A 24,048-nucleotide genomic window follows, 5' to 3' on the forward strand; every position below is an offset into this window, starting at 1 on the left:
GATCAGTGACATTGTGACTAATGAAATAACTCAAGATTTCAACAATTTATGTTCTCAGCTTTCAGCACAACAACTTCTCAAAAATTATTCACGTGCTAACAGTTATCTACATCATTGCTGAAATGAATTAATTCTTATGCACACCAATCTACAATCATTAATTAAACTGTTAAAGATAATTATGATTTTATCTTATGGTAATGCTAATGCTGAAAGATGTTTTTCAGTCAATTCTAAAACTTAGTTAAGAATATGAAAAATGAAACTTTAATTGCCTGGTATGACTCTATCCTAAATGGAGATGTTGCAACTCTATGTGTTCCAAAATCTTTAATTCATTCTTATCAGAACTCAGATTCAAAATTGTCAGAAGAAACTGTATGTTGGAAAAAAAGCTACAATGACTGAATCATAAATTTTTAAAAGAAAAGTGTAGCAAATGGAAAAAAAGATTTGGCATCAAAAAAAGATTAACTTTTAGTTGAGATTTAAGCTATTGATGAGCAATGTGAAATTCTTCATTAATTTGATATACAACATATTAGAATTATACTTTGTACTATTTCATACTACAAGTCATTAGGTTATTTATGTATTACTTATTTTAAATTATGCACATTTCATAAGATTGTTAAATTACTTATAAAATATTAAGTATGGCAATATGCTAAAATTAAATAAAATAAACTATTTAAATAAATGTGTCTTCTTCATTTTTGTGAGTTTTGTACCAGGTTTAATTCTTGACAATTAGAAATTAATTAAAAATTATCTTTATATTAATAATAAGATTTCAAAATCAGGATAATTATTGCAAACTTTCCTGGAAAACCTGGAAATATTAGGGAATTTTTGAATCTTTTCTTTTCTTGGTTACCCTGTTCTTCTTATCGGTGAAAATTTTATGGCAGTGTGCCTTTGTTATAAACAATAAAATTAGCAAAACAGATGTAATTGGAATGAAAAGTAACTTAGCTTTTGATATGAATAAATGTTTTATTAAAGTATAAACAATAAAATATCTCTTATTTAAATAGTTATTATATAACTGCTTGCTCATGTAACTAATGTTGTGAATGATATGAATAATGGAAACTGTTTGCTTTATATTAAATTTTGTTTATGAAGAAAATATTTTTCATACACAATTGTGTTTGCGAAAAATTGAAGGTTTTTCAATATGTTCATTATAGGATATATGCTATTTCTCTATTTTATCATTTGGAAGTTTCTAGCATATTAGAATAAATATTTATAGTCTCCATCAGCTAAACATTTGGCTTCTCAGACAGTTCTTTTACAAAGGCTATCTCCTAAAATCTTCACGAAAAATTCTCCAATGTTTACCGACTACCTCACACTCAAACAAGTAAATTAAGTGTACTGGCACATAAAGGCTACTCTTGTCCATCATAACCAACTTCAGTAATCAGTGATTTTGTCATACATTGCTAACATAACTTATTTCTAGCGTATTTTATTGAACTATATAATTCTATACAGGTATTAATTTCATAAACAAAAAATGTTTGACAGAAATATTTATTACTTACACTGAGAATAATTTATCATTTTACCAGAATGACTCCATGTTGGATGAAGAAGATGATGATGATGAGGAGGATGATGATGATGATGATCCCACTGATGAACATCAATCTGCTCGCATATTTCGACGACTGGTTGCTTTGCTTCTGAGAAATAGTCAGAGAACCTTCACTGGCTCATCTTCACTGGAATAAATAACATGTTTGGTCATACAAATTGTAATTGTGACCATCAGTATTAATATTTTTTTTTAATTTGTGCTTCAAAAATGTCATTTAGTATATTGAATATTGTTCTGCAATATATGTTTCTATACAGATATATTTTTATAAAATAAAAATATGCTCCCATAGATATTTAGATTTTATTTTGACAATAATTTTCCCAGGAATATATCTCTTTTTCAGAGGAACTCTCCTACACAGAAAAAGACTGAAATGACCTCCTAATCAAATATCATAAATGCACAAATTACTGCAAGATGAAGTTTGTTCTCTATAGAAAACCCTAAATGTATGTCCACTACTTCATATACACATAAGTAACTGAAGTGTTAATGCACACAAAATATGCTTGTGTTCATCGTATCCATCTTCAAAAATCAGTGTTTATCACACTTTCATGAAACAAGTGTTCTGTACTGAATTATGTTACCCCATACACATGTGTAAGAAAATATGTCCCCCACAACTGTTTAAAGTAGGTATTGAGAACAATTTCTGTTTATCAGGATGACTCCAATGTGAAAGAGAAAGTGGATTACCTTCTAAACATAGATCAGTGGGAGCCTAGATAGCAGCAAGACGCAGGTTCCCTTTCAGAAGAAAACTTCATTGTATATTTACTACCTCACATTCACGCAAATAATTAAGGTCGTGAGGCTCTTGGAAGAGTGCACATGCCAATCACATTAATCTTTTAGTTGGTGACTATGTCAATGGTACTTTACCTTATTTTGTAATATATTGTGCTGAAGTCTCCTGTGATCCATGGACGTTTCTGTGGAGAGTGGACTTACCCACCTAAATACTACAGACAGCCTTACCAGAGGTGCAACCACATCGGTAGGTTATCTGTAGAAAGGCCAGATTAACATATATTTCTTGAAGAGTAGCAGCTGTCTTTTCAGTCAGTGTAAGATGAACAGTCTGAATAGTTGACTCATTTGGACTTGTATGATTAGTCAACATGGTTAGCTACGTTGCTTCTGTTAATGGCTGAAAGCAAGGGAAGCTCTGTTGTATTTCTTGAGCTCTGCTGTATGGCGTCTGCTTGGAAAAATATTGCAGAAAGCACATTTTTTCCTGAAAAAAAAACAGTGAATACCTTAAAGTTGGAAATGATGGGAATTAGTAATGTGTTGTGGTACGAACAAAGGGTTCGAACTGGTGTTCGACATCTCTGCCAGGAGCCGAGATCGATAGCAACTCGGATGTGCTAAAGCTGGTGACTGACAAATACCACCACAGGTTGGTCGTGTTGTCCCAGCTGCTCACAGTCTAGGACTAGACAAGCACCATGAGTCAGTCGTACATAGTACTTCCCATGAATTACAACCTACCACCCCTAGCTGCTTAACAGATATCGACCCTGTTGTGGACATTGACTTTCTAGTCATTGTTTTTGGCATTCACTCGGTGTTCTACTCGTGACGAACTTGGCTTTGTTTACAGATTATGCATTTGTATCAAGAGCAGACATAAAAGTGGCGATGTAATCTTGCCCTCAGTTTTAAGTGACACACTTACAACCAGTGTCAGTGTTATGAATCGCAAGTTTCTGGAACTTTGCCAGCAATAGCTGTCACTGAAATAGCGGCAGTTCAAGGAACAACAGCAACAGTTGGCAAAGATATGCTGTTATGCTCATGACGTTTCTCGTAGGCAGCAAAATGCTTTCCTCTTGTCTTCTGGTTCTCATTTACACGAAGTGGTGCAGATATTGCAGCCACTGTCAGACCCAAGTGATTTATCTTTCAGTAATCTCCGTACTCTGTTCACGAATACTGTAGTCAGCAGGCGCACCTGCTGCAGCTATGTTACAGTTTAATCAGTCTCATAAACAACATGGACAGTCGTACACAGCATGGGCTGCCGACTTGCATGGCCTCACATATAAGTACAATTTCCTTTGTCTGGGCTGTAAGGTTTCCCTATCAGAGAAGCCACAACAAAAGCTTTGGCCAAGTCTAATCGTAACCTTGGTTATGTGCTTACAGTTCCTACATTTTTTGACTTTATTTCTGCCTCAGCGTGCCTCCACAAAAGAACTTCATGAGTCAATGCTCCTTAAGGAGGGATGTAACACAAAATGTAAACAGTTATTTTAAAAAATCATTACAGCCATATTTATTAATGTACAAATCTAAAATTTTGCATGTGTAAAGCAAAAGAGCTGTGTTTTAATGGAAAAATATAATAAAATATGCAGGATTAATATTTTGCCAGAAATTTGAATTTTTAATTTTCTATTGCCTTTTTTTCTATAAAAATCCATAACTCAAATTCTAATCATCTGAAATTTTTGTTGTAGTGTCCTGAGAAGGTTATAAGACCACTGAACTACAGTTGTTAATTTATGGTACAAATTGTATCATTAACAGAGTTATTAATTTAGCACATCCAAAATTAACTTTTTTTATATACAATCGTCTAAAAATCAGAAAATAATTGCAAGATTTCGTATTTTTTAGTTCCAGGGAGACAGCAACACGTTGCGAACAGTTCCTGAAAATTTCATAGTATTAGCGGGATGGACGTTTCGTTATGTTTCCTTTCGAGTTGTTACCAAATATTTGTATTGCATCACGCCAATTTGTTGTTTCAAGCAGATGTGGATGAGTTTACGACCTGAACTGAAACCGTCGGAAAAGGGAAATGGTACATTTCCTGACATGAGTGCCTGTTCAAAATATCATGTACTCACTCCCCTCTACAAGTCCCAGAACTTTGTAATGGAATTTCTGTACACCCTGCGTAATGCTTAAGGGGCCACAAGGCACAGAAAAACAATACTGCCCGTAAGTTGGCGGCAAACACACTGACAAGAAGCAATGAATAACGTCAGTTAACAGCAGCAGATTGCTTTCAGTATGGAATTACTCAGAAGGCCTACCACATAACAATCCCTTGACGCAGCCCATCCATACTACAGAACAGGAAGCTGTTCCCATGCAACACGTTCCACGAAAAGCAACGTACCATCATGTCCACGCTATATGGGCCTCGTTTCTCCCTAAACGAAGCGACTCAAAATCTCCACAGACTTTACCCCAGTAATCACTGCAAATTTCCACGTCGGTCACAGAACACCAACTGCCGTAGCCCGCGCTATCTTGTTACCGCTCCACAGTCCCCCAAGCAACAACCATCCTATCGATGGGCAAAGACGTGCCAGCCAGAAGAGAGTAACGAAATGGTTGACGTTACTGCTTATCGGCTTCGCTATAATTCAGATATTTTTCTACAAGTACATAAAATCTCAAACGAGATGTTGCCTTACGTCAGAGAAAATATCCAATCACAAAAGCTATTTTCAAAGAGTTATTCTCAAAACATAGAACCTAACGTTAAATCATTACTAATCCAGTGTAAGAAATGTTATAGATTCGTCAGGAGTAAAGATATAACTAGTAATTGTGCGCCTATAAGCAGCCATGACAGCTCTCATGAAAGAGCAGCTTTATCAAATTTGTAACACAATGTTACTGGATTACCTACTTGTCAGAAAATATTAACTGTAGCACACGAAGTTTGTAACCAAATTTTAGAAATAAATTATGCCCACAGTTCAAAGCTTTACAAAGGAATTTGAACTCAGACGTTTCTATCTCGAGAACTGAGGTAAGACAAGTTACTTTCCATCAGGAATTGCGTGCACCCAATGACTGTGATATGGCTTCCAAAATGATGGAACACAGCACTCAGTCGTCTTTTTCTTTCAGGTCTTTTTAAGCAAATCTAGATTTCGGCTAGTGCCTAGCCATTATCAATGCACTATATCATAATATCAATGCATGCCCTAGTACGTCAGTCCCCTGTTCGGGGTTCTGTCACTGTTCGTTCGTCGATTGAGGTAAGTGCAATTAATGGGCTGTTAGCTCGGTATAGTTGGTCAAACACAAACTAAACATGATGACAAAAGAATGAAAACAGGAAAAACTGTCATTTTCTGGATGCTGTGCAACCTAACACTGTGATAGTTTTTGTTACTAGTGGAGGGCAAAATACTTCATTGCATTTTGTGATCCAGTGCATGAAAACTTGCTGGCCTCATTTGAGGACACTGGGCACTTCTGTGGAAAATGTTATGTTTTTCGAACTTTTCACATTCTTTCGTCATGGTTCGCCAAGTTTTTAAAACCGTTGAAGAGGCAGTAGGATATCTATTTTCTGAAGACAAAAGCAAATATGGTAGCTCTGCATCCAGATGTAGATGAGTAGACGAATGAGGAAAATACTGAAGATGACTTGTTAAGAAATACCCATGTATACGCAGGTACTATTGCAATTTTACATAAAGGAGAGAAGAAAGACATTCCTCATGTTTCTTCCAAAGGCACACATGGTGTGATCAGGATCCGAAATTTTCATTTCCTGACTTAAGAAGAAACTTTCTTGTCTCTCATATGAATTGAACCCGTACAAGTTTTTGAAGAACATTTTTCGGAAGATGTTGTAAGCATGACTGTAGAGGAAACTCAAAGATGCGATAGGGAACGTAAAAATAATATAGATTTTTCATTTGTACCTGATGAAATTCGTGTATTTGTTTACCAGCTATCATCAATTGTCCAATGTAAGAGAATATTGATCTGAGAATGATGGTATTCGTATAGTGAAAGGCGCAATGAGCTGTAATAGGTATCTTGTATTGAAATCTATATTACATTTCAATTGTAATAAAAAGGCCAATAAAAAAAGTGACAAATCTTTCAAAATAAAATCATTAGCAGAGGCTCTGGTACGAAACTGTCACAAATGAGGACTCTTTCAGGAAAATCTAGTAGTTGATGAAATGATTGTGAAATACTATGAACATCACTTTATAAAGCAGTTCTTACTATACTATGGGAAAGACCAGAAGGATTACAATGAGGATCTAGCACGGGGTTTCAAAGTATTTTTGAAAATGTTGCCCTTTATTGATGAGTAGAGCTGCTACAAAGTATTTTTTTGCAATTACTTTACTTACCATGTCCCGGTTGTCCGACTGAAGAAACTAGGATTCCATACAAGAGAAAGCAGAACGGGAAAGTGCCACCTATCACCATATACTCTAAAGAAAAGGAAAGGGACGGTATATTATAATTTGAGATTTGAGGGAGAGAAGGAAATTTTGGTCAGCAAATGGAATGATAACGAGTGTGTTGCAGTAGCAACTAATTTTGACTCTCTGCTCCCTAAGGTCAAAGTCCAACGTTGAAATTCATCCCAGAAAGAATAGCTCAGTCTTCCACAGCCACAACCATTGAATGCATACAAGGATTTCATAGGAGGAATCGACCTTCATGATTGGCTAATAGAGAAGCATACAACTGCAGTGCGAGGTAAAATGTTGTACTGGTGCCTTTTTAGGTAGGATGGTAGATATGACTATTGTAAATGCATGCCTGGCTTTCAAGAGGTGCAATGAGGGAACTTCTCTTTCAATGAAAGAATTCAGAAAACAGACTGCCATAACGTAACTGAAGAAAGGCTTTGAAATGAGGTCAACTAAGAGAATGCCACAAAATTCGTGTCATCTCCCAAGACTACCGTACCAGATATACGATATGATCAGAAACCACATGTCATCCAGAAGTTGAGAACTATAAGGAAAGCCTAAAATATAGTGTAGAAAATGTAACGTTACGCTCTTTATGGAATACTTTACCAAATACCACAATAGGCCTTAACTAAATTTTGATTTTCGGAAGTTTTTATGTTAAAACTTTTGTAAATATGTGTTACTGTAAAATAAATAATAATTTTGAAAGGTTGGTATGAGTTCATTATTAAGAATTTCCTTATCCCTTGTCACTTCTCTAGTACGCAAGGTAAGGATAAAACAACTGCCAAGAGCTCAGCGTCCACAAACGAGGACGACCCAAAATTTCCTTACACATCAATAAGTTTCGCTGCCAGGATAAAGTTTTCCAAAAATTAAGATTACATGTTAATTAAAAATAAACTGGGCGCTAATAGGTTAAGCTAAACGTTGCTTCACGCTGCACAATTATACAGCTCCAAATCTCGTCCGTCACATGTTCCGAACTATTATTTCACTTCCCATTCCCATGACTAACGCACCTGCAAAGGATCCAATGTCAGACACTGTGAAATGTGCCTCGTAGTCCCACAAACCCCTCTATGGCAACAAAGTCCGCAATTTCTTCATCTGGTTTTTAATATTATTCAGGTCTTCGTCGTATACGGTTGATGTCTTGGACGCTAATTCTGGGACACAGTATATCGTGTGGATGTCCATGTGATCAATTAAAAACAAATTATCAACATTCTAACTACCTCTAAAAGAAAAAAAATGAGAAGGGTAAGACGAGAAAGAAGATGGCTGGATGAATGCTAATATTGTGATGAACCATAATGGCAACAATAGCAGAGCAGTGGAAAAAGTAAAAATGGCCTGTGAGAAGAGTCAATACAGGAACAACAAATTGTACATTAAGACGATAAGTTGAATCGACATTGAAGTGTGCAATAAAAAGAACATTAAAATGAATAATAAGTAATAAAAGAATTAAATGAACAATAAATGTACGCCAATAAAGCTGACTGCGTTCAAAGACACAGGCAGCAACATAATTCTTATATATGAACGTCTAAGCCATTTAGCCAAGAAACTGCAGCATCCTTCATTTGATACAAATTTGGTTTTGATGTTGCAGTTACTCACTCTGTCGAACGTGCTCGGGTGGTCGAGGTTCCTACACAGGACAGTAATGTTATGACGGCAAGAAAGGACATATTGCATGCTCTATTTGAATTCTGTGTTGGGTTGTATGAGGAACCCATTCCTGACGATACCTCATCCGATTTATTTGTTCAGGCCCTAGAGCATAGACTTACACCTACTCATGATTCTGTGTTTTTAGAAACTTTTCAATGTGACGATGTCTGTGACCTTATTGTCAGATCGCCTTCCCACAGGTTTCCGGGGTTGGAGTCTAAGGAGTTTTATGTGCGTTTTGGCCTTTATTGGGTACTATCTATATATTACTTTTGAACGAAGTGTTGAGAGGAGGGTTGTGCTCGACTCGCTTACAGTTGGCAAAATTATGTTAATTCCTGAAAGTTCTGGTCAGGCAGCAGCTGATAACTTTCGCCTGATTGCACTATCAAATTTTGATTACAAGACTGTGACGAGGGTGGTGAATAGCCAGCTGTCTGTGTTGCTAGGGAAAGTTGTAGCTGAACATCAAAGTTATATTCGTGGTCATACTATTCTGACCCCAGTACCAGGACGTCGTGATATCATATCATTGGCAGACGTTATTTCTATTCCTGGTGCTCTGGCATTTTTAGATTTTGACAAAGCGTTCGAAAGGGTCAGCCATGATTTCCTGTTGTATGTAATGGAAGCCACTGGGTTCACAAATGACACGCACAGTGCAATTTGTTTAGAGGTATCCAAGCATCAGTGGCTGTCAATGGCCAGCTGATACCCATATTATCAAATGTAGGGGTTTCCCTCAGGGAAAGCCACTTCCAGTGTCATTGTTTGTTTTATCACTTGAGACCCTTCTCTGAAGGATCATCGCTCACTTACAACGGTGGACACACTGTGGCGAAACATTCTCTGTGCGCGCATACGCAGATGATGTGATGGTGTTACTCTGATCTTCAGCTAAGGTTCCATTGCTTAAGGCTACGCTGGATGTCTATTGTCTTGTATCTGCTGCTCGCATCAATGAAGGTAAATTACGGGGTTCTGATAATCCCGTCATTTCGTAGACGACGATGGTCGATAGGCGTAGATCTTTGGGCTACACTTAAATGACTACACTTAATTAAAAATCCGTTATGGAGAAGATACAAGGAACAAGCCTGGAACATGAACGGCGTTCCCTTAACGTGCTTCAGAAAGTTCATATTCTGGATACCTACGCAAGAAAGGAGGCGGTCAAGACGATCGCTCACTTGAAGTGGAATCTGTGGGCTCTAGTCCCGGCCTATATACAAATTTTCATTGTCACCAAGGCACAGAGCAGCAAAAGTTTACCAATATTTGCAAACACGAACATGAATCTCGTATATAAAGTACTTAGTAAGTGACTATTATTAGATGCTTTAACTTACTGTAACTGTAATTTATAAATTTGATATAGTAAAATTAGTTCCCTGCATTATAAATTACCATTACTGTGGAACCAGTGGGAGTTTAGAAAATTATATTACTAATAGAAATAAAAAAGTACAAAAAGTTGACTACCCCTCTATTAGTGAATTCAAAAGATGTTATTTTCTTTACTTGTTCTTTTTCTCAATTTTCTGAGAGCCTGTCGAAGAGCCGTTGGGGACAGAAAAATTTTGAACCCGAGATAATAAAATACAAGTTAGTTTTCCTATAGTTACCTTTTCCATTGAAATTGATTTATATTAACATTTTAAGTATTACATTTCTTTTTCACTTGCTCTCTGTCTACATACTTAAAAAGTAATGAATTATGAAAAAGATTTTAAGGCTATTTTTTTAAAAAATTCATCTCTCTCTTGTACTCTATTGCTACCCATTGCGTCCTCCTAAAAATATGTAAAAGATTTCTGTTAATATTTATTCATCTTTAATTTCCCCTCCCACATCTTTCTCTCATGCTAACGAGCTATGGGCTGAGACTGGTAGGGAAACTGGATGCCTAGGTTTGTATACAGCCATTAATGATGGGAATCCGGGAATCCAATCTGATCTGCTGTACTGGATTTGATGGGACGGTGTCCCGTGACGTCATGAGAACTGTCCTGATATTTACGATGAGAGCGTTACTTGAGCTTTGGTCAGAAAGCGACACTTTGTAGGGTAGTACCTATAGGGGCACTGAAGGCTAGATCAGCATAAAGGCCCAAGGGTGCGATTAGCGAAAATGCACAAACCTTAAAAATTTCAGGGACTGTTGGGAACTCGTGGAATCGACGTGCCAGTTGGTGTCCCTCGTTGAGGATAGAAGAGAGGTGTTAGCTGCCAAGTAGGTGCAGATTTATTTCGGTAGTATATGAATTTATCAAAACTGACGTTTGGGATCCACAGGGATTGGTCAAGTTGATTTCGGGAATAGAAAGACTAAAAGAATAATTTCCGTTTCTGTGTGTGTGCGTTGAGTTTCATCACCAGTATCCGACATCTGAAGGCGAGTACTGAGAGTTAGCGCAGAAGCGCTTAACTTGACAATGGAAGCCTCACGTGATCAGCAGTTTTGTTCTCCAAAATATAGTGCATGGAGACAAAAGAAGGTGGTATAACAGACACAGGCTGCCTTGTAGAGCAAATAACTAGCTGTAGAAGTAAGAGCGCTCAAGGCGTCACTAAACCCATGCAAGCTACACTCCTGGAAATGGAAAAAAGAACACATTGACTACGGTGTGTCAGACCCACCATACTTGCTCCGGACACTGCGAGAGGGCTGTACAAGCAATGATCAGACGCACGGCACAGCGGACACACCAGGAACCGCGGTGTTGGCCGTCGAATGGCGCTAGCTGCGCAGCATTTGTGCACCGCCGCCGTCAGTGTCAGCCAGTTTGCCGTGGCATACGGAGCTCCATCGCAGTCTTTAACACTGGTAGCATGCCGCGACAGCGTGGACGTGAACCGTATGTGCAGTTGACGGACTTTGAGCGAGGGCGTATAGTGGGCATGCGGGAGGCCGGGTGGACGTACCGCCGAATTGCTCAACACGTGGGGCGTGAGGTCTCCACAGTACATCGATGTTGTCGCCAGTGGTCGGCGGAAGGTGCACGTGCCCGTCGACCTGGGACCGGACCGCAGCGACGCACGGATGCACGCCAAGACCGTAGGCTCCTACGCAGTGCCGTAGGGGACCACACCGCCACTTCCCAGCAAATTAGGGACACTGTGGCTCCTGGGGTATCGGCGAGGACCATTCGCAACCGTCTCCATGAAGCTGGGCTACGGTCCCGCACACCGTTAGGCCGTCTTCCGCTCACGCCCCAACATCGTGCAGCCCGCCTCCAGTGGTGTCGCGACAGGCGTGAATGGAGGGACGAATGGAGACGTGTCGTCTTCAGCGATGAGAGTCGCTTCTGCCTTGGTGCCAATGATGGTCGTATGCGTGTTTGGCAACACCCGGCATCATGGTGTGGGGAGCGATCTCCTACACTGGCCGTACACCACTGGTGATCGTCGAGGGGACACTGAATAGTGCACGGTACATCCAAACCGTCATCGAACCCATCGTTCTACCATTCCTAGATCGGCAAGGAAACTTGCTGTTCCAACAGGACAATGCACGTCCGCATGTATCCCGTGCCACCCAACGTGCTCTAGAAGGTGTAAGTCAACTACCCTGGCCAGCAAGATCTCCGGATCTGTCCCCCACTGAGCATGTTTGGGACTGGATGAAGCGTCGTCTCACGCGGTCTGCACGTCCAGCACGAACGCTGGTCCAACTGAGGCGCCAGGTGGAAATGGCATGGCAAGCCGTTCCACAGGACTACATCCAGCATCTCTACGATCGTCTCCATGGGAGAATAGCAGCCTGCATTGCTGCGAAAGGTGGATATACACTGTACTAGTGCCGACATTGCGCATGCTCTGTTGCCTGTGTCTATGTGCCTGTGGTTCTGTCAGTGTGATCATGTGATGTATCTGACCCCAGGAATGTGTCAATAAAGTTTCCCCTTCCTGGGACAATGAATTCACGGTGTTCTTATTTCAATTTCCAGGAGTGTATATGACTGTTTTCGGTCCTGTTGAACGCTTCAAGGGTTGAGATCAAAAAATGAGCGCTACCTAATTTCACAAGTTGCTACATAACATAGCAGTCTGTTCTAGCAGCCGCTCCTCGATGATTCTGATACAAATTTTGTGATGGCCTAGGGAAGTTAATATCAAACCATCAGGGAATAAATTAAGAAAACCGCGCTGGATGCGACGCATTACTTTGCAAATTTGCCCCACGCTCAGTTAGATTAACTTGTTAATGCTATTTCCGTGTCTTTCTGTCATAAGCCTACTGCAAACTGAACAGTTTGTTCATAAGAACATTTTCGCTTTTATGACCACAGTATCAGCAATGACTGTTTCGTAATCATTTTGACTAGGAGTACTTTGCGTTCTTAAGATTATCATAGACTGAACGACAGTTTTACTTTAATACGGGAAATTAAAACTGTGATGTCAGCTTACCGTGTTGCTTTTTACACTCCCTGCTTTAATTTCTGTACGCCTTTGCAGCGCACTTTTTCGGTAACTGCGCATGTTACGCATTGCTTCTTTGCACAGTTCACTCGGGTGATTTGAGGCCCTTTATTACTCGGAATTTCTCTGTGGATGTTCGCGCTTAGCAATCAGTGCTCTGTTATTGTCTTCTCATTTGCGTTCGTCTGTTTTGCGGCAAGCGCCAATGACAGTGTTCTTATCAAAAATGTTTTTAAGCCTATAAAGATCAAAAGATGTAAGTACGCATATTGTTTGGACTGCAACCAACATAGGCGCTAAAAAGTGAATCTGGTGAATGAGTTTCCCAGTTTGCAATACGCTTAAGAAAGGAAAACAATAATGACTGTGACAGTTATTTATTCATGATTTTCAGCTTGCAGTCAGTGCATCTGACTGTTATTAGTATCCAAGCCATAGCTCCTAAACATAGATATAGAAATGAAAGTTAAAGTCATTGGTTAGTCTTTCGACCCTGTGTCAACTCGGCAGTGTATCTTTGAGACGCAAGCTACATTCTGTATTTCCAAGCACACGCATGGAAACCATCGGCTGTGTTGTAAGTAGGCTGTTTATGTTTTCTTATTGGCAACGTTACGTAGTGCTCTGTATTGTGTGTCACTTTAGTGAATGTTTGAGTACGTTCAGTTTTGCTCAGCTGTTTGCAAAACAAACAATGTAAGAGGTTTATCAGCACAGTAATTCATAAATTTTTCGAAGGGGACGTTTCATATGGCGACCCTGCCAGGATACCTCACTGGAATCTTCTGTGCTGTGTGCAGTCTGTGGCTAGTTTGCATTGTTGTCTGCCATTGTAGTGTTGGGCAGCTGGATGTGAACAGCGCATAGCATTGAGCAGTTGGAGGTGAGCCGCCAGCAGTGGTGGATGTGGGGAGAGAGATGGCGGAGTTTTGAAATTTGTAAGACTGGATGTCATGAACTGCTATGTATATTATGACTTTTCAACACTATTAAGGTAAATACATTGTTTGTTCTCTATCAAAATCTTTCATTTGCTAACTATGCCTATCAGTAGTTGGTGCCTTCAGTAGTTTGAATCTTTTATTTAGCTGGCAGTAGCTTGAGTAGCGAAGATCTGTGTGAGGTAAGTGATTTGTGAAAGGTATAGGTTAATGTTAGTCAGGGCCATTCTTTTGTAGGGATTATTGAAAGTCAGATTGCGTTGCGCTAAAAGTATTGTGTGTCACTTTAGTGAATGTTTGAGTGCGTTCAGTTTTGCTCAGCTGTTTCAGTGTAAACGTATCATTCTTGGCTAGTAAAATTGGCAACATCGTGTAATATGTTGGGCAAGTTCTGTGACCGTCAAGTTACTTCCTGGAATGGCACAGAATTATTCTGCTACAATCAGCTGATATTTTCTTGTCAGTTGTGTTGAATAACTTGAATGACTTTCATGTAAGGTGTGACATCGGGTAATCAGATTTATGGTTTTGAGTCCAGGAAGGTAGTTCCACGGAGAAAATAAAATTATCGTCGTCCTCTACGTCGTAAATTAATCTATATTAGCTATCACTATAGCAAAGACAGAACATGAAACACGGCACTGGCTCGCTATCGTCGTGGTAAGATGATCGCTGTCGGAAAGCAATGGCTGTAGGCCAGACCGAAAATCGGAAAGGATATCAACAGAAAACCTTCGCATCGTTAAGACCTCTCATAACCTTTGTTCAGTATGCTTTAGTTCTGAAGTGAAAAACTATGAAATACCTGACTTATACTCTTGTTAATACCAGCATTTTCCTGCTTCAGCCAACAAATCTGTCAAAACATTTGAAAGCTATTGTAAAGGTAGAATAATCCCTTCGAGATAGGTACTGGTAACGTCAACTTGTCTCATACTACTCATCACTTCCCATTTAACTGAAAATTTGTGGGTCACGTAAATATAACACAAGGGAATGACAAACAGATATCGAGACGAGCAACCCCACAGCTGGAACCGCCATACAAATACGTGGTAAAGTTATTAAGAAGGCAAAAGACACTAAAGCAGATGTTTTAGACGATATGACAATGAAACAGATTTAATATTTAGGCATCAGAGGAAGTTCATTGCAGCTGTTGGTTTTTTGCCCCTAAATGACGAAAGAAAATCTTATACGCGTCATAGACGATTCTCTACTTTCGCAACTCGTCGTCGTGGTGACGAGAATTAATGCAGTACCCCTGCGATAAGGTATACAGACTCACTAAACCAGGCAATTATTCCACTACGGGAAAAATTTGTCAGCAAACCTGGATCAACTCCCAACACTTTAGTATTATTGAAACAATATGGTGTGGTGTCAAAACGAGACGAGGATAAAAACGGTACCACACATATACTACTATCAGGTCTGTAGAAAACTCATTACATTAAGTTCCAAATTCCTTCCACTGAACTGGGAACATACATCGCTACCTGTCCCCACTTACCTGACTGCCCTTAACTCCCAGCTAAAATACTTCAATATCACCAAAAATCTGAGAAAAAAAAATTCTCAAAATTATGTTCAAAGCAAGAAATATACAACAGTTAGCGCAAATCAAGGTTACGGAAACTTTAGGTACTTGAGATACTTGTAGAAAAATGTGTGAATTATCGCGAAGCCGTATGCAGTCCAGCTATTTTGTTACTCTCACACCCGATTTCATAATTTTGGTAAAAATTGTCCGAAATTTCTCGGCCTTTCCCGTTATAGTGAATTCCTAAAAAAATTAAAAAATATGGAACCGTGTAGTCTTTTTTTAAGATGGCTTTAACGGATCACGTCATGGATTGGCAGAGACAGGGTGGGCAGGGGTCGCAACCAGAGGCCTAGCCACAATGTCTTCTCCCTCCCGCTCCTGGGAATGTCGTCCCAGGGTAGAAACATTGTTTTTTTCCTTCTTTTCTTTATTTTTTGCGATTTTTAGGTGCAAAATACAACACTAAGAAACTAAAGGTGCCAGTCAACACATCCAAACGTAATATGGCACCCTACGCTGTCTATATTTAACGAATTCACTATCAAAAGAAAAACGAGAGACAGCAACGACCCAATTCGCGTATATCCACGTCGGCTTCTCGTTAACTTAAAAACGAAATATAGTTTCCTGAGTACATCGGGCATGAACATAACCATGCATGACCTATCTTCTGTCCGCCCCGGTAGCTGAGTGGTCAGCGTGACAGACTGTCAATCCTAAGGGCCCGGGTTCGATTCCCGGCTGGGTCGGAAATTTTCTCCGCTCAGGGACTGGGTGTTGTGTTGTCCTAATCATCATCATTTCATCCCCATCGACACGCAGGTCGCCGAAGTGGCGTCAAATCGAAAGACCTGCACCAGGCGAACGGTCTACCCGACGGGAGGCCCTAGCCACACGACATTTCCATTTATACCTATCTTCTCATTTCACTTGGTGTGCCGGAACACCCCAGCTAGCTGGAGGATCCGTAAATAACGAACCAAAATAAATGTCAAAACATGTTCTTTATCTCATGTGACGACGCAAGTCGATCTGATGCTCTTGCAGTATGTACCAGAAGTCTATGACGCCCTTGTCATCGGCGCTATGCAGATAATATGTCGCCATTCCCTTTATCCACTTTACGGCGTTTGTCCTGGCGGTAGGAAAGTACAAATTTTAGGTCGTAAGCTTTGATAGCAGTGGGCCTCTTATGCAACGAAAGGACCAACATTTTTTTAGTGTGAGGCCCTGCCACAAACCAAACGATGCTCGTCGGAGTCGACAACCTCGCAGTGGGGGCATATCGGCTTGTCTACCAGACGAATAGAGTGTAGTCGTTGACGGTTCGGGTATTTGCCGTCGATTACTACATACCACAAAGCACATACCTCCGTAGGGAGAGAGGGAAGATGAATCGCTCACCATACTTTCTGCCACTGAATTGCCGGGTACTTTTGTTCAACAACAAAAATGGTTCAAATGGCTCTGAGCACTGTTGGACTCAACATCTGAGGTCATCAGTCCCCTAGAACTTAGAACTACTTAAACCTAACTAACCTAAGGACATCACACACGACCATGCTCGAGGCAGGATTCGAACCTGTGACTGTAGCGGTCGCGCGGTTCCAGACTTAAGCGCCTAGAACTGCTCGGCCATACCGGCCGGCTGTTCGACAACATTGCAAGGGTGTTGTTGGAGAAAGCTTCTACGTATGTCTTTCGTTGTGGGCACTCTGGTCTCCAGCAGATCGCCCTGAATGTAACTGTAATCGACGAAGAAGTTCCGGAGTTGTGCAAGCGGTGCCGTGATGTGGCTAACATTCATTGATGGACGGAGTGGATGGGGGTCACAGTGCTCATTAAAGTGACTTGCTGGGCTATCCAAAAGCGTTGCATCGCACTAAAAAATATCGCACACACCCTGTCCCTATTGTTTACTAGTCCCATACCTCCTTCTCTCGGTGACGGCGGCAAGGTATCGTAGCGTATTTTAAAGAGGAGGTCAGTACTCACTAAATATCCAAAGGCTGACTTACATCGTACACTTCCGTGGAATACCGCTACCAAACAATTGGGACAGGGGACGTCGGTAATGAGCAATACTGTCTCTGGTGGCAGCCCTTACTTACTTCCATACATTGGGCCATTCTTACGTTAGTGACACCACCCGCCACCTGTCCATACTGCTGAAGATATCCCAGCGCCGCCAGGATTTCTTCCCCTGACTTGACCAAAAGAATGACGTCGTCGGTTGTACCGTGTGCTGGATCATGATAGGTTTGCAGATAGCACCACTCAACAGAACTCTCGAGTACGCGCCTCGAGTCGATAGCAAGATCGTTTCCATTCCATAATCGAGCGCAGAAACACAAGATCCACCTCCTCAAAACTGTGATCAAAATCCACTGTCACCAGGATTCCTCATAAGCCACATGACGAAATTATCCTATGATATCCCTGTATGCCCCTGGTGCCGTAAGACCATCCACTTCAGTGGAACGCTCGACCGTTGACATTTCTCTGAGCATATCTGTGAATCCCTCTCTATCTACTTGGTCCTCCACATACAAATTGCTATAATGGTGAGTAGATAGAGAATGGGGCTACCAGCAAATATTTTGTGTGTAACCCATTTTCTATCTACAGTCAATTGAATTCCAAATTAATTTGAAGCACACCATTTTTATTTTAACAAAAATAAAATAAAAAACTCAATATCATAAAGAAATGTAAAAAAAATCATAAAAAATATAAATTTTAAACGAATACAAAAATAAATTAAAGTCAGAAAAATCATAAATTTTAATTGAGGATAGAAATCAGTTCATTGTAAATTTTAAACTGAATGAAAAACATCACACATGAAAAGAATTAAACTTTTTGATATTAAATTTGAGCACATTTTTCGTTTTTTCATATTTTTCTAATAATGTTTTTTTATATAAATGGAAGCTATCAAATCTAAGATTTGTAAATACTTTAAGGTTGAGAAATTAACTGATAATTTTACTTCACACAAATATATCAAAGATGGTTAATGAACAATGTGTAGACCTTGATTAAATATACATTACCAAAAAAGTAATAAAAATAAAATTCTTTGTATATGTGGAAAACATGTTTCCAAATATTATTCTAAAGAACATTTAAAACCCATTCTGGTCAAGAACAAAAATTCCATAATCATTGGAAAACAAAAAGAATGATGAGTATGCTTTAGTAGATGCACATTCAAAAACGTATAAATTGTTAAGAATTAAAGATTTAAATTGTTTTTATAAGAATCGAACAACTAATGGCAACAATTCAAATAAGTGTAAAAAACGTTTTCTAGAAGACATTCAAAATAACAAAACTTCATTGTATATACATGGGTTTTTGTACAGTTTTAGAAGAGTCAGAAAATTATAACATAAAACATGTTTTAAAAGAAACATCAGAAGCGTTATTTGATAAATAGAAGAATATGTTAATTATCACCTACATATTTTACATTGGGAATTATGAGAAAAAGTTTTTCAAATTTTATTGGTGATTTGAGTTTAAAGGAAGATTATGGTAGATTGGATTATAGCTTTGGAGTCAAAGTACATATAACTGATTTATTTTAATGGAAAATATAAATATATTAAATGTAAATTTTATAGAATTTAAAATATATTAAATTTCATTATTTACAAATTACATGTATTTTATTTTCTAAAGTGTATCTATTCTAAGTACTTAATGTTTTTTATTAACACAATGAAATAAGTTTCATGTTTAAACTTTGTATTGACATTATAGATGTACATTGATATTTATTTTTAAAATAACGATCTTTATAATCTTGTTAACATATTTGACTCTTAACTATACCTTTTTGGTACCCATCTTTTCATTTTTATGACTTATCATCAATTTTATGATCATACATTTTTTCCTCTTAAACCACAAAATTCGTATATTATTGTTCCTTTATATTCATCTTCCTTCTTCTTAATACAACTTCATTGATTTGAAGTAAATTATAAAAGGTATTTTTTGTATAAGCACCAGTATCAAAATAATCAATGACTGACTTCATATCTTCATAAAAGCCTTTCATATTGTAGATATAACGATCAGTATCTTAGTAACAAAATTCAATGTTATCTTTATATCTTTGTTTCATTACATTATAGTGAAAAACATATGTAAATTCTTTTGATAAACGAGATATAAACATTCAGATATAAATTGGTTTATTGGTTTCATTCATAAGGATACAAACTAAATTTATATTAACTACTGTTCTATTTTTAAAATTTGGTTTAGCTGTTGATTTATTGTATCTTCTCTAATTTTATATCTACTCTGTTCCTTATATTTTCCATTGTTTTTCCAAATAGAGCAGTATTCATCCATTTGTAGAAAACGTTTTCGAATTTTTTTTTCTTTCATTACATTTCTGTATGCTAATCTATATATTTTTTACTAAACAGATTGTTTAGATTTTAGAACTATAGGGATTTTTGTTATTTTTATTCCTACAGACAGATACTGTTTAAGATTACTATAATGAATAACATAATTATATTTATTATCTATAGTAGTTATTAATTTTTCCATTAGTTTCTGACACAAAATTATTTTTTGCAGCTAATGGTAAATGTTTATGTAAATCATAGAGATTTTTTTGATACTTTAAATCTTTTTCAAAAGTATATAACGAATTTTTGAAGTGTCTAACATTTCACCTTTTTTTAAGAATCGAAATTTCTTAGTTCATCCCATTTCAATCCACCACATGGTAAATATTGAATAATAATATAAACATATAAATTATTTGCATCTAAGGGTGCTAAATAATTTGATATCTGTTTTACATCACATTTTTTGTGATATTTATTCTTTCTTTTAACATATTTTTACAACCTTGCCATATACCATCTCTTATCCGTTTTCAGTCATTAAAATCATCATACTCTTGTAATAATTGAATTGGTTGTTTAGTGATTGTTAAGATTGCATTACAACAAAAACCAGGCATTTTAAAATAACAAGATTGATTTAAATCATACGTTTTCCTACTTTTCCACGGCTGTCAAAAATCTGTGAATAGTAAGACATTGGTTTCGATATGTAAATCATGATATTCATCAAGGTTTTTGATAAAAAAATTTCCCAAAAATATGTGGTTATGATTTCTTCACTAATACCTCGTGCTTTTAGTTTATTATAAAATTCTTCAAATGACTGAAGTATTGTTTCTTCAAATTTTTCCCAGTTACCCACATAGTCATAAGCATAAACTCCTTTTTTAGTTATTAAATTTATTTGCTCTCCTACAGAAATTATCTAATATTTTTCATAAGATATTTTTTTTTTAATTTGAGGAATGTTTATCGGGGCTACCAGGTATAAATCTAAATGGGTCAAAAAATGTCATTTCCAAATTTTTGTTCATTTACCAAAGCTAAAATATAATTTTCAATCTTTGGTACTAAATGTAATTCTTTTTTGTGGTAACCAACTTCTTTTACAATGATATAAGAATCAAATCCTTGTAAATTATGTAAATGCCTAAGATTTTTTAATTCATGATAGATTTACAAATTTCCCACTTAAATGATAATGATGAAAAGTTTCTTTATTTTTTTATAGTGTTTTTCATATAAGGAACAAATTTTAGATGGATTATGTCTAAATTGTTCTTCACTTGTTATTGGTTTCATTTCTTCAAATTCAGAATAAATTCCACCAATTTTTCCAACTTCTTTTTCCATACATTCAACAGATTTGATATTTGAATTTTGTCCTACTTAACTGGATCTTTGAAGGGACCATTCATATATTTACTGTAATAACAAAAGCCACTCAATTCATGTTTCTGATATTTCATAGTATAAGTTCCATGATTTAATTTTAATACTTTTGTATTTATTTTTTTGTTACTAAGTTGTATCTCTCTTTCAATATTTCTTCATATAACATGTTAAGAACCTCATTCTCTGCTAATACTAGATCTTTTCGAGTTACTTCATATATTACTATATCTTTGCATTTGGATAAAAATTATGCATCTTTAATAACAAACATTCAAAATCAGCATAAACAGTGAAGGAACTTTTGAATATACTTATAATTTTTAAATTCAATGTATTCTAGTGGTTCCACTTTTACTGGTTTATTAGTTAAATAATTATTTATGTGAAGAAAAAATTTTACTTTAGTGTTCAAATGTAATAAACACACATGACAAATAAATTTCGATTTATGCTTTGCGATTTTCGGTGAAACACGCCTAGATAAACATTTTATCCAACAGCAGTGTGAATACTTTCCATCTACAAATTATAATAATAAGTTTTCTAGTTCGTTTTTTTAAAATTTCTTCTGTATGATAGATATGCTTGATAATTTTCATCAAAAGAAAAACATTTATAGATATTTTAATTTTCATATGAATTTTTAAAGTATCATCAATCTTAATTAGAATTCACAATCTCTAAAATTTTAACTAATGTATTGTCCAAAATTTCATATTTCATAATTATTTGTGGAGTTTTGTTTGTAGGATATAATGTAGAATTTATAGGCCATAATAAACATGTTTGATCACTATTTATAAGATTATTACAAGCTTTTTTCTTTTACTTTGTCTCATAACTCAATGTAACATGAACCTCTTAATTTAACATTACTGTTAAATGTCAATTCCTTCCATTAATTCTGTTTAACGTCCAACCAGAATCAAAGCTTAAAAATCTTGTTTCCCATATTCAGTTTATTAATTATATCTTTTTGGTAGTAATCCTATAATTTTCTATTTGATGTCCATATCCACAAGGTCATTATTTGTTTGCATTTTCCCTTTTATGATAAATTAAAATATATTTTTAAGCCTTCAGAAAATTTTAAATTTTGTTTAAATATTTGGTTCCACCGCCTTTAAGAAAGCATTGGGCTCAATTGAGTTTATATTATTTTTGAAAAAATATAGTTTATAACTCTTGAAATGCTTTTTCAACTATATAGTAATTAACTGTACTTCTACAAGGTTTAGTTACAAATGTTTCACCATTATTTTCAGTATAATAAAATGTAATGGATTCTCCATTTTTCTGTTTCTTGTTAAGTGTTTATTATAAATCTCTAATATCCAGATAAAATTTCTAACTTACTAAAATCATGAACTTCATATATAATGAAATTACTTTTAGGAAATTCATGTGCTTAAATCACATTGGGCATATTAGTGCATTCTAGATCGAAAAACGTATTGTTTTTAATTTCTTTACATTTTAATTTACCTATTCCTTGTTGAAGAAACTGAAACAGGTATGCATCAATTAGTTTGTTATATCATCTTGGGAAAATAATTTTAAATTATTGAGTTCCTCACAAATCGTTTTACCATATGTAGTAGTTACATATTCACAGTAATATTAGATAAAAAATTGAAATCCAGCTTCCTAATTTTGAAATATAAATTATAATAATTTATGTTGTTGATTTCTTAATTAATGATTTCATTTATATATAGAAAAATAATCTCAAAATATTAGAACTAGATATCATGTAATGTAAATATAATGTAATTCATTCATTTCTAAATTAACTGTTACAGAATCACCATTCAAGGTTATGAAATTATAATATTCATCAGTAACTGAACTTTTATATCATGAATAGTAATGAATAAGGGGTATTTTGGTTCATAAATAATAGGGAAACAAAATTCTAAATTAAGCTTAAAAGAAGCAATAGTATTATTTTCTTTGCAGAAGTATTATCTTTTCCTAGAAACATTCCATCAGCTAAATTTAAATTTAACTTCATTAATTGGGAAGACGTAATTTTTGGTAAATTATTAGCAACAAGTTTATGATTAGCTTCAATAAATTCATCATTAAAGTCAAATATTTTTCCAATACTCTCTTTTATGTCCATATATAATTTAACATCAATCTTTAAGATAGCTTTAGTTAAAATTTTATCTTCTTTAACAAGAATATTTGGTTTTTTTATGAATAATTAAGAAGATCTGGGACGAAGAAAGAATTCCTGAAGACTGGCAGTGTGCCCTGATGCACCCACTACACAAAAAGGGGGATAAGATGAATGTTAATAATTATAGAGGGATCTCGCTACTACCAGTAGGATACAAAATTTTGTCAAGGAAATTACTTCAAATCGTGGAGCCAGTTCTGGATAAAAAAATAGGTGAATATCAAGCAGGTTTTAGACAAGGTAGATCCTGTGTTGAACAAATATTTAACCTGAAAACACTAATTCGTTACAGAATCTCAAGAGGCCAGAGATTTGCAATAGTATTTGTAGATTTCAAAAAAGCATACGACTCGGTAGATAGAGAAACATTACTGAAAGTATTGGAAGAATTTGGGGTCGATAAGAAAACAATTCAAATTATCAAACAGACGCTAACAAACAGTAAGGCCAAAGTTAAATTTATGGGTGAAATTTCAAGGAAGTTCGAAATTAAAACAGGTGTTAGACAAGGTGATGGTTTATCCCCAATCCTCTTCAACTGCGTACTGGAAAAGATATTGAGAATATGGAAAGAAGAACTCAAAGGCACCAAGAATGACATCAGAATTGGAACAAAAAAAGAAAAAATAGAAGTGGACTGTTTAGCTTTTGCAGACAATCTGGTAATAGTTACAGAAAACGAAG

The 24,048-nt window shown here is 36.4% G+C and overlaps 1 long non-coding RNA gene across 1 annotated transcript in view; it reads right to left on the minus strand.

Moving 5' to 3' along the window:
• Window positions 1–1,233: 1,233 nt before the first annotated feature.
• The window catches only part of LOC124723236, a 130,854-nt gene continuing 108,039 nt past the window's right edge, over window positions 1,234–24,048 (minus strand). Inside the window, exon 3 of the long non-coding RNA XR_007006551.1 lies at window positions 1,234–1,733. This is a non-coding gene — a long non-coding RNA (uncharacterized LOC124723236). The remainder of the gene's footprint in view (window positions 1,734–24,048) is intronic.

This window comes from Schistocerca piceifrons, chromosome X (assembly GCF_021461385.2).
Source record: "Schistocerca piceifrons isolate TAMUIC-IGC-003096 chromosome X, iqSchPice1.1, whole genome shotgun sequence".
Classification (NCBI taxonomy): domain Eukaryota; kingdom Metazoa; phylum Arthropoda; class Insecta; order Orthoptera; family Acrididae; genus Schistocerca; species Schistocerca piceifrons.